Source organism: Benincasa hispida, chromosome 10, assembly GCF_027475165.1.
Source record: "Benincasa hispida cultivar pf3 chromosome 10, pf3_genome.v1.1, whole genome shotgun sequence".
NCBI lineage: Eukaryota > Viridiplantae > Streptophyta > Magnoliopsida > Cucurbitales > Cucurbitaceae > Benincasa > Benincasa hispida.
Genome location: NC_143487.1, coordinates 19,264,811 through 19,279,026, shown reverse-complemented (window position 1 = coordinate 19,279,026; position 14,216 = coordinate 19,264,811). Strand labels below are relative to the sequence as shown.

At 35.3% G+C, this 14,216-nt stretch overlaps 1 pseudogene across 1 annotated transcript; it reads right to left on the bottom strand.

Moving 5' to 3' along the window:
• Nucleotides 1-451: 451 nt before the first annotated feature.
• LOC120087655 (uncharacterized) lies at nt 452-2,028 on the bottom strand (annotated as a pseudogene). The gene is made up of 2 exons (XR_016523904.1): nt 1,308-2,028; nt 452-1,143 (listed from the first exon to the last, which is right to left on the bottom strand). The product of XR_016523904.1 is annotated as an uncharacterized LOC120087655 (transcript).
• Between the last annotated feature and the right edge of the window lie 12,188 nt (nt 2,029-14,216).

Below are 14,216 nucleotides of genomic sequence, written 5' to 3'. Positions count from 1 at the left end.
TCTAATGAAATGGTTGTTCCTAAAACCATTTTAATAGTTAAGGGTCAAAATAAAGAAATTCAAGCTTCATTTTCTCTATTTCAAAAAGGTTGAGAAAATGGTTATAATGATTTTTTTTAAAAGTTTAAGGATAAAGCTAAAACTTATGACACTTTGAGATCCAAAGATACTCTAAAGCTTGTGATATTATATATAATTTAGCTTTGTTGAATTGCATCCCCAAAGAACATAAAAAAAACCCCTTAATCTACCTTGCACCACCACATGTCTACATGAACCTAATGTTTCAAAATGCTATTAGCTAATGGAGGAAGTCACAAATTTTAAAGATTTTATGTTGATGTACTTTCTTTGCAATGATCTATAGCAAATGAGTTCAAACACATTTTAATTAAAAAATCTTTATAGAGAAAAATCAATAATTTCACTAAGAGAATAAGAAGGAAAAAGATTTTGAGTAAAGAAGTATTCATCTTCAACTTACCACCATGTCATATTTTCTTCTCCATTTTAAGCCATTCTATAGTAAATAAAGCTAGTGACATGGTTGCTATATTTGTTAGCAATCCTTTACAATGTTATGGTGGCAAACGTGATCGTCTCTTAATAATCGATTAAAAGAATTTACACACCTCTATCAGAACAAAATCGCTAGCCACATTGTGACGCAATTCGAAACTCTAAGAATAATGTTAAGCTGTAAAGATCTAGATCAAATCTATGAGGTTTCATCTGATTGAAGAAGGTAAAATTCCATTAGGTGGAAGAACAGTAATGTGCTTCAAAGGGTGAGAAACTTCTCCGCCGCTGCCGTGCTTAACGAACTCGGCCGGCGAAAAGGATTGTCCATGGCAGATACACTAAATACTAACCTCCAAGTTTGAGTATCTATACAAGAAGCCAGTAGTTATGATTTTAGTACCATTAGGACCAAACCCTGTGGTTGAAACACAAGGCATTTGATCAAAACTTGCCACATTTTGGCTTTGAATTTGAGGCTTTGGAGGTTTCCCATTCTCCACTGATGAAGATGATGAACAAAATTCTTGAATTTGGATTATTCTTCAACAAATTTCTCACTGGAAGGATTTGGTTTAACATGATTCTTTGATATTGATGAATTACATGAATTGCTACTACCTCCTGAAAAAAGATGAACGACAACAACAACAACAACAACAACAAGAAAACTAATTAACAACTCAATTTCTCATAATGATAAAACCAGAATCATCTAATTGAAACCCATTAAACAAAACCCAGATTAAGGTTTTCTTCATTAGGGTTTGAAAGAAATTGAAAAGTACCTTCATGAGAGGAAGAACTATGATGATTATCAGAAACAACAGAAGAACTGCAAACAGGGGAAGATCCACAAGACCCAGATTTCTTATTCCAAAACCCAACATCCGAACCACTCCGGCAACCCACCGGCGACTCTCCGGTGGCAAAGTACGGTACAAAACAGGGAAACACATACCCATAGCCATTGAGAAACGGAACGTACTGCAACGACGAGTAAGGAGACGGAAATTGCAGCGCAGGATTTGGTTTATGAAGATCTACATTGTTTTTCAAATTACCTTCAAGGTATTTTTCCTTCTTGAATGGCGGATTGTTCCGATCTTCTTCTCGTTTCCTCTTACCCTGTCGTCGCCGGATCTCGCCTCTGTTTTTAGCATCTGTAACTCCGCTTTCTTCATCAGACCCATTTGATTTTTCCGGTGAATTTCTGAGAGTTCCGCCGATTGAAAGGGCTAAATCGAGGTGTAGATCGTTGTTTTCTTCATGAAGCTCCATTGATTTCATCTCTGAAGAACAAGTGTGGGAATGAAATTGATTTGTGGGTTTGGATTATATGGATGGAGGGATTGTGGGGAGAAGGAGAAGCGGCGACGTGGCGGCAATGGAGAAGAGAAAAGGGGCGGTGGGGTTAAGAAGAAAACACGTAGGAGGGAGAAGGAAGAAGAAGAAGAAGCAAAGATATTTTTAGCGAAACCGAAGCCTGCGGGTACGCCATTAATCTCTCTCTTTTCTTCTTCTTCAAATCCCCTTCTCTTATCTCTCTCTGAATACTTTCCACGTGTCACCTTTTCATTGCACCGCTGTTTCGAATGAAAAAAATTCTAGTACTACAAAAATTATGATAAATTCTAGTATGAATGAATGAATGGGATGAAATTTTTTTAGTGTGGTAGGATTATAGAAAAATTTCTAATAAATAAATAAAACTTGAGTGTAATCGAAACTGTACCTATTTTTTTCAGTTTTTTTTATTTTATTTTATTTTTACTAGGTAAAGATAAAGTGAGTTTCGCATTATCCATTTCTAAATTATCTATATTTATTGTTTATCACATTATGTGTTTAAAAGAGTGTGGAGTCAATGATATTAAAAATATATATTTTTTTCAAGACACATTTCTAGTAAAAAGGAGATATGGTGCTTTGACGGTACTAGAATATTCTACCTGTTTAGTTTTCCAAATTTGGGATCAAATCTCAAATTTTGAGATTTATTGTACAAGTTTATGTCAATTGAGTTATGTTCATGTCGTCAAGTTTTCAAGTGATTAATTGGTGTTTAAATATGTTACTTAAATAATTTATCAAGGTTTAAAATAGAAAATTTACGTTTGATGTGCTTAAGAATTATTCATATTTAATGGTATCCAAATTCAAATTAGTCGTTTAATTTTGAGTTCAATAAGTTAAAAAATAAAAATAAATCCTTTTTCATAGAGTTTGAATAGGTAAATGGGATGATTTTATTAGATACAAAATTTAAAATTTAGATATTTCTTAATTATTATTATTATTTTATATTTTCTTAAATTTTGAGATTATTTCGACTTAAATCTAAGATTTCCAAATTATAATCAATAATGGAGAGAGCCGTGGGGTCCACGTTTAACACGAGTGAGCATTTGAGAATAGGACACGTGAAAACTACTAAGCTTACGAATTTTGAGCGGGAAAAGGGGTCTGTCTTGACAGGCTGGCCAAGATGGAGACGTGGTGGAAGATTTTCCCATCCCCGCGAATCTTTACAGTCTTTCTTTTCATGTTATAATCCCATACCCCAAGACCAGTGTGCCACGTGTGTCTTCACAATGGGCCCCCTCAAAGAGGACCTGATAAGATGCCACGTGGAGATATGACAGCTAAGAAGCGCCAACTTTTATGAGGAAGACGGTTGATATTGACACGGCGATGTCACGCTGTATCATATCTGACACGTGGCGATATTTGTTTGGATTAGATCGAACGTAAAATACGGTGATGAATAATTATGTGGGCCCGGTCTTCTTAACACGACAAGTAGAATAATATTTTATTTTTACTATTTTACTCGAGTTGCCACGTGGCTTCATTTTAGACATTGAAACGGATACGAAATCCACGGCGGTGGAGTGGCCACGTGAATTTTATGCAACGTTTCACTTAGGATCGACTATGCTCGATGGAAAAAAATCATTTTGAACCCGAAATTGTGATGTTCAATCAAATTCAACCTAAAATATTTAGTCGTATTTGGTAATCGTTTGATTTTTAATGATTGGTTTTTTAATATTAAACCTATAACATAGTTCAAAATTTCATTTGAAATCTCCGAATTTCGAGATATGATAGGCTTGAAATTTCGATAGGAGAGAATTTCTATTATCTCCCAATTTATATGAATTTTGAATTTTCATGGATATTCCTATATTTTGATCGAAATTTGGGCTACACAAATAGCTGTGCTATCTCAAAAAAAAAAATGCAAGGAAATTTTTTTCTCATTTACCATACAAAATCTTTGTTTTCAAGAAACCACTTATTTTCATTCAAATATTTCTTATTGAATTTTATCATTCCACCTCACACGTTGAAAGTTCTTTAATATTTCTCTCGAGTTTTATTTACTTACAGAGTTTTTTTTTCTTCTTTATTTCCCATTTTGTTGTGTTCTGTTTAATATTATGATTTTTTTTGTTCTTATTATGTTATGTTATGTTAGTTTAATACTATGATTTTTTTAATTTTTGTATCCACCCCATTTTATAATAAACAATTTACAATTATTTTATATGCAAATATTTAATGTCTTTTAATTTTGTAATTAATTGCCAATATTTGATATTATCTTATAGTTTTTCATTTTTCTTAATTTCTGCTCTCGTATCGACATTTACACATACGTCTAAATGTTGTCTTACTTTGTAGAAATGATGATTAAAAACAGTCATTAAAGTCTAATTCAGTTACAATCAAAGTTTTCTAATTATAACAATTTTAATCAATTTCCATAAAATTTTCCAAAATTTTATCAATATTTCCATACAGTCAGGACATCGATATTTTCATTGACATCGACATTGAGAACCTTGCCTATAGACACTAACCTCCGATTTTTTTTCCATTTATTTTCTACTTTTTACCAATTGTTTAAAGAATCGAGCCACCTCCAAATTTAAGGCTGTGAGTAACTTGTTCTTGTTTTTTAACCAATTTTTGAAAACTAAAAAAAATTAGCTTTTGAAAACTTATTTTTGTTTATGAAATTTGGCTAAAAATTCAACTATTGTACTTAAGAAAAATGCAAATCATTGTAAAAAATGGAAAAAAATAGGCTTAATTTTCAAAAACAAAAAATAAAAAACAAAATTATTACCAGGACTTAAATTTCAACAAATTGGATTTTAAAGTTAACTAGATATTGCATCTTTTACCTTCCATTTGATTTTTGCTAACTCGTCTACTCATTTTAAAAGGGGAAAAAACAATTTAAAAGCTTCATTACTTATTATTAATAGAATAAAGTTTTGTTCAAATTTACCATTGAATAATTTTGTCAAAATTCATTAATTTCAACGAGAAAGAACTCTAATGTCGATTCATAATGGATTTTAAATGAATTATGTTGTTTGTTATGGCGGAAAAGATAATGACTTTAAAACTCGAAATGATTTTCATATCCTTCTTTTACTTTAAAAAAATTTTCTGATTAGAATGCTCCGATTTCACAGGATTTCATAGGATTTTAAAATAAATATTTTTAAAGTCTATATTAATAAATTCTTAACTTTCTTTTATTTTTCAGTTACCATCCAAACACAAAATTTCAACTACATTCATTTTAAATATTTCTCGTTCAAAATAAAGTTATTAATTTATAATTATTTAGTAAATCTTAAATAACAGGATTTAAGATTATTTTTAAACTTTTTTGTATCCAAACAAAATGTAAAATTTTTATGAATTTCATATTGTACATATGTTTTGTATTTTCATTATCCGGGTAAAAGGAAACTTTTTTTTTTTTTTTTTTAAAAAAAAAACGATATTTGAAGTGAAAAGTTAATAGAACATTAAAATTACAATAATTCTTAAAGTCTAAAATTAAGATTCTAACACTTACTAAATTTGAGTTTTAGTTTGATATGAAATCAAAAGTTTATGATAAAATTTGATACAACTTAAAAGTTTCGAAGGACGAGTTGGGTGGAGAGACATGCAAGTACTAACTTCACTTCTTGTTTGGTTAATTTTTTTTTTAATCCACTACGAGTCGTCAAGTCCTACATATCAACATAAATTTTATGATTTATCAACTCTTTACACGATGAACTTTAGTCTTGTGTTGTCTCAAAATTTCTTTTTCCCCATAGGTTTTCTTTTCTCTATTAAAAACCAACGAGTGTGTGAAAGTTTTGTTGATAATCCTTTTCAAGTCTTTCTCAGTTAAGCATGAAAAATTGTTTTGTACTATAAATGTTATAATAATAAATAGATGCTCATTGCTTAATGTCCTAAAAGTTATGGGTCATGTTCATGTTGTCCATGTGTCTTGTAGTTAGTTATTCATGTCCATGTAAGACCCCATCCTACTTGTCACTTTGTCAATAAATAGTGACATTTGGTGGATCTTAAAATCACACACATTGATGAGAAATCCACTTCAAATTTCCACTAAATTTTCATAATTTTAGTTATTTTATTTTATTTTATTTATTTATTGTTATTATTTTTATATATTATTATATTATGTTTTCTCCATATCCGTTGTGCACTGTTGTGCTCCTCAATTTCACAACACATTATCAGTACGAGTTCTTGTTGCTTCCATTGCAGAAAGTAGGTCCTAAATGTAGTTGGTTTTCCCCGTCTTTATTATAATTAATAAATTAAATGTTATTTTGCATATTTAGTATATATTATATTTTTAATATAAATACAATATTTTGTGATAGTGTTACCATGACAAATCTTACAAAATTATAATTCACAGTCCCTGACATTAATAACAATCATTATTTGTCATGGGTCTATGATTTTCTTTCGTCATCTTGTGGAAATACGACATCCAGTCAGGACAAAGCAAGCTATGATTTTCTTTCGTCATCATCTCCACAAGGGATTAAAAATAGAGTATCTTACGATAAAATATCTCCCTATCTTGTGGAAAAATTTGAAAGAAAGGCATATGTTTGCACGAGGTTTTTGGAGAAACTTATTTCGTAGGGTTAACTTGAGTTGGTGTTGATGTTGATTTGATGCGATCTGGTTTGATCTCTAATAATTGATCATATGGTTCTCTCTCAGTTGAATGTGTGTGCTTGACTTGAAAGAGCAAAGCGCGTGACGTTTTTTAAGTGGAAGTCTTGAAAGAGTCTTTGTATCTTCAGGGGACTTGTATCTTTAAAGAGTGTTCAGCTTCAGGAGTCTAAGAGTCTTCCAATTGTTCCCCTTTCTCTCCGGTCTTTCTCCTCTATTTATGAAGTTCTCTAATGGGCTTTGTGAGCTTACGCTTAGTTGGTCCATGGACCTGGCCCTTGGGCCCAATTGGTTGGGCTTAGAACTATTTTGGTTTTTGGGCCAAGCCCATTTTTGGGCTCAACTGGACTTTAACCCAAATAATTATAACAAATTGGACCAAATTAATCTTATCCAATTCAATGATCACGATGAAACTGTTGGGATTAGTGTCCTAATTCTTTCGGTGGTCTCGTAGTTTGTAAACATTTTGTACACACATTGTTATTAATAAAATAAATGTTATTTTATTTGCATTTACTCAAATCCAATAAACTAAGATCCGTGGTTATTTCATGTAACTTAAGCATGTATGTGAGACATACAAGTGGATCATGTCTTAAGTAATAACCTAAATGGTCTGTAGTATAATGATAAAGGAGGGATACCTTATCCTGGTGAAACTACGAATACGACCTGCTTTGTAGATGTGTACAACTGGTCTGATCTTGAGCATTCTGTTGTAAATAGTTTGTACAAACGTTTTTGTTGTATAATATATGATATTTACTTCACATCTTGTTTTTTGCTCAGTTGCATGTTTTATTTGCTTTACTAGAAACCAATAAACATAAAATACGTGGTTATCTGTATGTAACTTAAACATATATATGGTGACATACAAGTGGATCATGTTTTGAGTGATAACCAAAATGGTCTGTAGTATATGGATAAATGAGGGAAACCTCATCCTGATAATGCTACGGATGTGGCCCGCTCTGTGGAATGGTCATAAGTGTTGTGACTTGTCACAGATGGTTTGGTTCTGATCATTCGTGTTGGGGACATGCGAGCAGGGGCATCCTATACAAAGAGTTTGTATAAGACCTGATAATGAAGTGTTAACATCTCGTTATATAACACCGTTCATGACAGAGACTTCACTTCACTAGGATGATCATAGGTAACATGACCTCAATTCTGAGCGAGTTGGGAACTCCTGCCATTGAGGGCAGTTCTTTGATTTGTATGGGTGCGAGTGGCCAGGTCGTCGATTCAAACCTACCATTTTAGGGATTCGTCTGATTTGGGAACTGGGAACTCAACTACACAAGATAGAATTCACTCCTTCCTCGAGGCAGGGCAAGTAGATAGATAACTCCTTTAAGGGCTGATTCCAGGGCTTGAACGATGTGGTGCCACACACCTTCTCTTAGCCCGAGAGATGTTCACACATAGTTGGACTATGTTGTATTGTTCATTAGAGGAATCGGTGGTACTTAAGGAGTGAAATGTAATTATAGGGACAAAACGGTAAATTGGCCCAACTATACTTACGAGCATTTGTGAAGGGTCATCATACTCATGATTAGTTATATCCGATGGACACAGAAATATATCTGTAATAAGAAGAGTTCAACTGTTAGTCTTTAGTGGAATGTCTGATAGTTAACGGATGGTGGATCTCGTGGTTAAAGAGTTTAGTCAACTATTCACAGACTGTTGGAGCTTCGAGCCACAGGTCCATTAGGTCCCTTGTGTAGCTTGGATAAAGTCGAGAATCAGTATTTAGGTCAATTTGAAATGTTCAAATTGACAAGAGGGAGTTCGATTATATATGATATAATTGGACTGGTTAATTATATATGATATAATTGGCTAAATGTATGAGATACATTATTTTTGAGGAAATTAGATATAAATATGATTTATATCATGTGGAGGAGAAATTACTATAATAGATATGTGATATCAAACTATAGAGTAAAAATATAATATGATTATATTTATTAATTATTTAATTGGTTTATTATATAATAATTGGCCTAAACTTCCTCTCGGATGTGCATTAGTGGGAGCAGCCCCTTCGGTTATGGTAATCGAAGAATAAAATGAAAATTATTTCATTTTACAAAAGTTCAAAAAATTTGGCATCGGTGTGAAAACATAAACGATCGCATAAGTCGGGAGCCTATACGATAGTCGCTTAGCGCCTAAACGATCGCACGCTAGTCCTTAAATGATCACTTAGCTTTCCTAAACGATCGCATAGCGTGCCATGTTTTTCTAAACGATCGTCCACCTTTTACTAAACGATCGCTTAGTAAAACCTATACGATCGTGTAGCTTCTTCTAAATGATAAGCACTTAGCAATATGATAGCTTCCTTTTCTCTTCCACTTGCTTATCGTCTATACAATTAGTTCATTCTCCAACCTCTACCAAACTCACCAAAGACCACACTTTGGATTCTCACTCCAAGAATACCAAGGGCTCCATTTTATTGGTGTCATCCCCACTGCATTCACTTGTTTGTGACTGATCGTGCTGCTACAGCCGACGCATTTACTAGGTGATAGAGTACGGGTGGAGGTTATTCCGCTGCATCTGAATTCCAAAGATTGAAGAGCATCTTCAATTGGTATGAAAACTCTTTTCCTTGTAATTTTATTGTTCAAAGCATGCCGTTAATTACTGTATATTTGCATAACTGTATGTTAGAATGTATATGTTGTATTTCGGTCTCGGTGAAATCGGAAAGATCCGAATGTGCTCATGGATGCTCTTTGTTAGATTGTGCAATGATCATGCATCATCTCTTTATTGTAATTGTTAAAATTAAGAGAAGCATGATTTAATTATGTAAGTGCATGCTCATGCATCATATAATAAAAGAGCTATATTTATGCATGCATAAAGAGTATTGACATGCATTATCTTTATATTATAATTGTTATAGTATAAGGGTGAATGATAGCATGTTTGCTTGGTTGTTATGCGTTATATAAAAGTTATGTATAGTAATGACCGGACATTGCATGAAGCATGACACATAGGTTACTTTCTAAATGTAATAAACACCTTGTTGTGTGCAATGGTTTTTTAGTTGTTTCTTTTTAAAAGTTAAAGAGAAATTAGAACTAAAAGAAATAAGTAAGACATGCATGCTCACTTAGGTTTAATTCATAGTTTTAAAATGTTTAAAACTTGGATCACATAGACCTAAGATCATGGTTCTAATATGATTAGCAACCCTAAGACTTTAATCTTTTAATCAGTTTAATAGGATTAAATTGGCTTATAAAAGGTTAAAGTGTAGCAAATATATCTATAAGGGACCTTTTGTCTAAGGTGGGTTCTGTCTAGGTTGGGGTATTTAAGTTGACGGAAACGTAACACCCCTACTTGGGAACTTACCTGGAAAGGTGAATTAGATAGATTTGATGCATGCATGTAAGTTAAAGACATTCCATTAAAGTGTTTAAATGTGACTACTTGAACTTGTTCATATTTCATAGACAAACGTTGTTTATGAGCGGAATTAAAAAGACGACTTAGACTAAAAATCAGTAGTCGGATTGTCTAGGTTAATGAACCCCTAGGTAGAACATTTAGTGGGAGGTACTTGGGGCATAAGATGCTTCACTTAAACCTTTAACGTTTCTCCTAATTAGTCCATATCATGAGATCTACCATCGGCCTCGCGACACCTTTGGCGTGTCCCCCTAACGGATGGTGTTTGGGTAGGTCAATATCAAGGTGGATGGAGAGAGTTTTTAGAGTATGTGAGAGCGGGAAGTGCGATAACATATCCCTCGGTCTCCCTCGTTAGGTTGAATAAACTTACTGCGCATCGCCTCGAGGCACCCTGGGAGTGTCCCCTTAAAAGATGGCAATTTTGCGCGTTTCTTTATTTGATCTCCTGTAAGAGGATAAGTTAACTTAGTCTCTTGTCCTAATCTACTTTTTTCCTACGGTGGGCTCATTAAGACGAGACTCTGGCACCGAAAGTGAGGGGTCACATTTACACGGAATTGTTAAAGGTTAACAGTTCTGGACCAAAAAAGGGTGGCTGTTAGGTTCAGTTTCAAGAGTTGGTTCTGCCTAATGGTTGAGAATGTTTCATCCCAGCGAAGGGCAACTGATCACCCCACCGGTGATGTCTGTCTTACCTCACCGGGGCATCATTGCAAAATAGAAGTCTTTCACTTAGGGTACTTGAAATTGTTTTGCAAAACTGATTGGTTTAAAAGTGGTTTAGCAAAATCTAATAAAGGTTTGTTCGTATTTTCAACAACAACTCTTTTTCAAAATGGCAACAACCATGTTGGCTTTGTTAAGCGCTGAAAAACTAACTGGCGATAATTTTGCAACATAGAAACATATGATCACGACGATCCTAATCATCGAGGATCTCATGCTCACTCTCATGGAGGCCTGTCCTTTTATTCCAGCTCCAAATTCCCCTCGAAATGTTCAGGAGGCATATGAGCGATGGACAAGGGCGAATGCGAAGGCCCAAACCTACATCTTGTCAAGTTTTTTTTGAAGTATTGGCCAAGAAACATGAGCCTATGGTCTCAGCGTGTGAGATCATGGAGTCCTTGCGGGGGATGTTTGGACAACCGTCTGAATAACTTATGCATGAGGCTCTTAAATATATATTCAACTCCAAAATGGAAGAAGACACCTTTGTTCGTGAACATGTGCTTAACATGATGGTCCACTTCAATGTGGCGGAGTTGAATGGGTCTACCATCGATGAGGGCAACCAGATTAGCATAATCCTACATTTATTGTCGGAGAACTTCCTACACTTTGTTAGCAATGTGATTCTTAACAAAGTGAAATATAACCTTACAACTCTCCTCAACGAGTTGCAGACCTACCAATATTTACTAAAAAGTAAGGAGAAGAAGAAGGGTGAGGCAAATGTTGTTTCATCCTCCAGAATGTTCCATAGAGGTTCGACCTCAGGAAGGAAGTCTGCACCTTTTACTTCTAACTCTACAAAGGGGAAGAAGAAGAGGGTGGTAAGGGAAAAGGGAAGGCGCTTTCTAACCCACCGCCTGTCGCCTCAAGGAGGGGTCCATCGATTGAAAAGAGAAAGTTTTTCCACTGCAACCAAGATGAACATTGGAAAAGGAATTGTCCTCGCTATCTAAAAGAGAAGAAAGCAGCTAAGGCTAAGGCCAAGGCCGATAAAGGTAAATGTGATTTACTTGTACTTGAAACCTGTTTAGTAGAGAATGATGATTTTGCCAGGATAATTGATTCGGGCGCCATTAACCACGTTTGTTCTTCTTTTCAGGGGATTAGATCTTGGCGACAGCTGAAGGCTGGTAAGCTGATGATCGAGTAGGCACCGGGTACATCATCTCAGCTGTGGCAGTGGGAGGGCTCCAGTTAGCTTTATAGAATAGGTTTCTTGTTTTGAATGATGTATATATTGTTCCCAAACTAAAAAGTGTTTATTGCAATGTAAATATACTGTCCTTTTAATGTGGATAAAATGTTTATTCATAAAGATGATGTTTCTATTTATACTGCAAATCTAGAATCGAATTTATATGTGCTAAGGCCGTTAGCCATTAATTCCCTACATAATACTGAATTGTTTAGAACTGTCGTAACTCAATCAAAACGTCGACGTATTTCTCTAAAAGAAAATGGCCATCTTTGCATTTTCATTTAGGGCACATCAATCTCAATAGGATTGAGAGATTGGTGAAGAATGGACTTCTAAATGAGTTAGAAGGAAATTCTTTATCAATGTACGAGTCTTGCCTTGAGGGTAAGATGATTAAACGATCTTTTACTCGAAAAGGTTATAGAGTCAAAGAGCCTCTTGAGTTAATATATTCTGACCTTTGTGGTTCTATGAATGTGCGAGCCCGAGGCAGTTATGAGTATTTTATCAGTTTTACTAATGATTACTCTAGGTACGAGTATGTTTTTCTTATGCAACGAAAGTCTGAATCCTATGAAAAGTTCAAAGAGTTCAAGGCTAAAGTTGAAAACGCATTGGATAGACGAATTAAAATACTTCGATCGGATCGAGGTGGAGATTTTTTGGACTCGACATTCCAGGACTATTTGATAGAACATGGAATCGTTTTCCATGATGAGTTATGCTTCCTTATCGAACTCGTTTTGGGGTTTCGCAGTGGAGATTGTGATATTATACTGAACCGTGTTCCCTCCAAGAGTGTTGCGATAACACCTCTGGAGTTGTGGAACGGGCGTAAAGCTAGTTTACGTCATTTACGCATTTGGGGTTGCCCTGCACATGTGCTTGAGCTAATCCCAAGAAATTGGAACCACGATCAAGGTTATGCCTCTTTGTAGGCTTTCCCAAAGGTACACGAGGGGGTTATTTTATGATCCGACGGAAAAGAGGGTGTTTTTTTTCAATGAACGCTACTTTCTTGGAGGAGGATCATATAAGGGAGCATAGTCCACGAAGTAAAGTCGTGTTGTGTGACCTTTCCAATGAAACTGCTGAAACTTCAAGAAGAGTTGTTGAAGAGCCTACTACATTAGCAAGAGTTGTTGATGGGAGTTCATCTAGTAGGTCGGTTCCACCTCAAGAGTTGAGGGAACCTCGACGTAGTGGGATGGTTGCGAACCTGCCCGTTAGCTATCTGGGTTTTACGGAAATCCTTGTTATGGTATCAGATGGCGATGTTGAGGATCCATTGTCTTATCAGAAGGCAATGAAGGATGTTGATCGGGATGAATGGGTCAAGGCCATAGATCTCGAGATGGAGTCGATGTACTTCAACTCAGTATGGGATCTTGTAGATCAGCCTAATGGGGTAAGACCTATAGGTTGTGAATGGATCTACAAGCGTAACGGGGTATTGATGGGAAGGTACAAACCTTCAAGGCTCGACTTGTGGCAAAGGGTTATACCCAGATAGAGGGAGTCGACTATGAGGAGACTTTTTCACCTGTTGCCATGTTAAAGTCAATTCGTATCCTCCTGTCCATTGCAGCTTATTATAATTATGAGATCTGGCAAATGGACATCAAGACAGCCTTTCTGAATAACAATCTAGAAGAGACCATTTATGTGGTGCAACCCGAGGGATTCGTAGCCCAAGGTCAAGAGCAAAAAGTTCGCAAACTGAATCGGTCCATTTATGGACTGAAACAGGCGTCTCGATCTTGGAACATACGGTTTGATACTGCGATCAAGTTGTATGGCTTTGACCAAAACGTTGATGAACCTTGTGTCTACAATAAGATCACTAATGCTTCATTAGTCTTCTTAATGTTGTACATAGACGATATCCTACTCATTGGGAATGATGTAGGTTTACTGACTGTAGTTAAGAATTGGCTAGCGATCCAATTCCAAATGAAAGATTTAGGAGAGGTTCAGTTTGTTCTTGTATACAGATCTTTTAGGATTGTAAGAACAAAGTGCTAACACTGTCTCAGGCATCGTACATTGACAAGATGTTGCTCAAGTACTCGATGTAGGACTCCAAGAGGGGCCTACTGTCGTTTAGGCATGGAGTCACTTTTTCTTAGAACATGTGTCCTAAGAGGCATCAAGAGGTTGAAGAGATGAGATGGGTCCCATATGCGTCTGCCGTTGGCAGTTTAATGTACGCGATGCTCTGTACTCGTCCAGACATCTGCTACGCTATGGGCATAGTCAGTAGGTATTGATCTAACCCAGGCCAGGG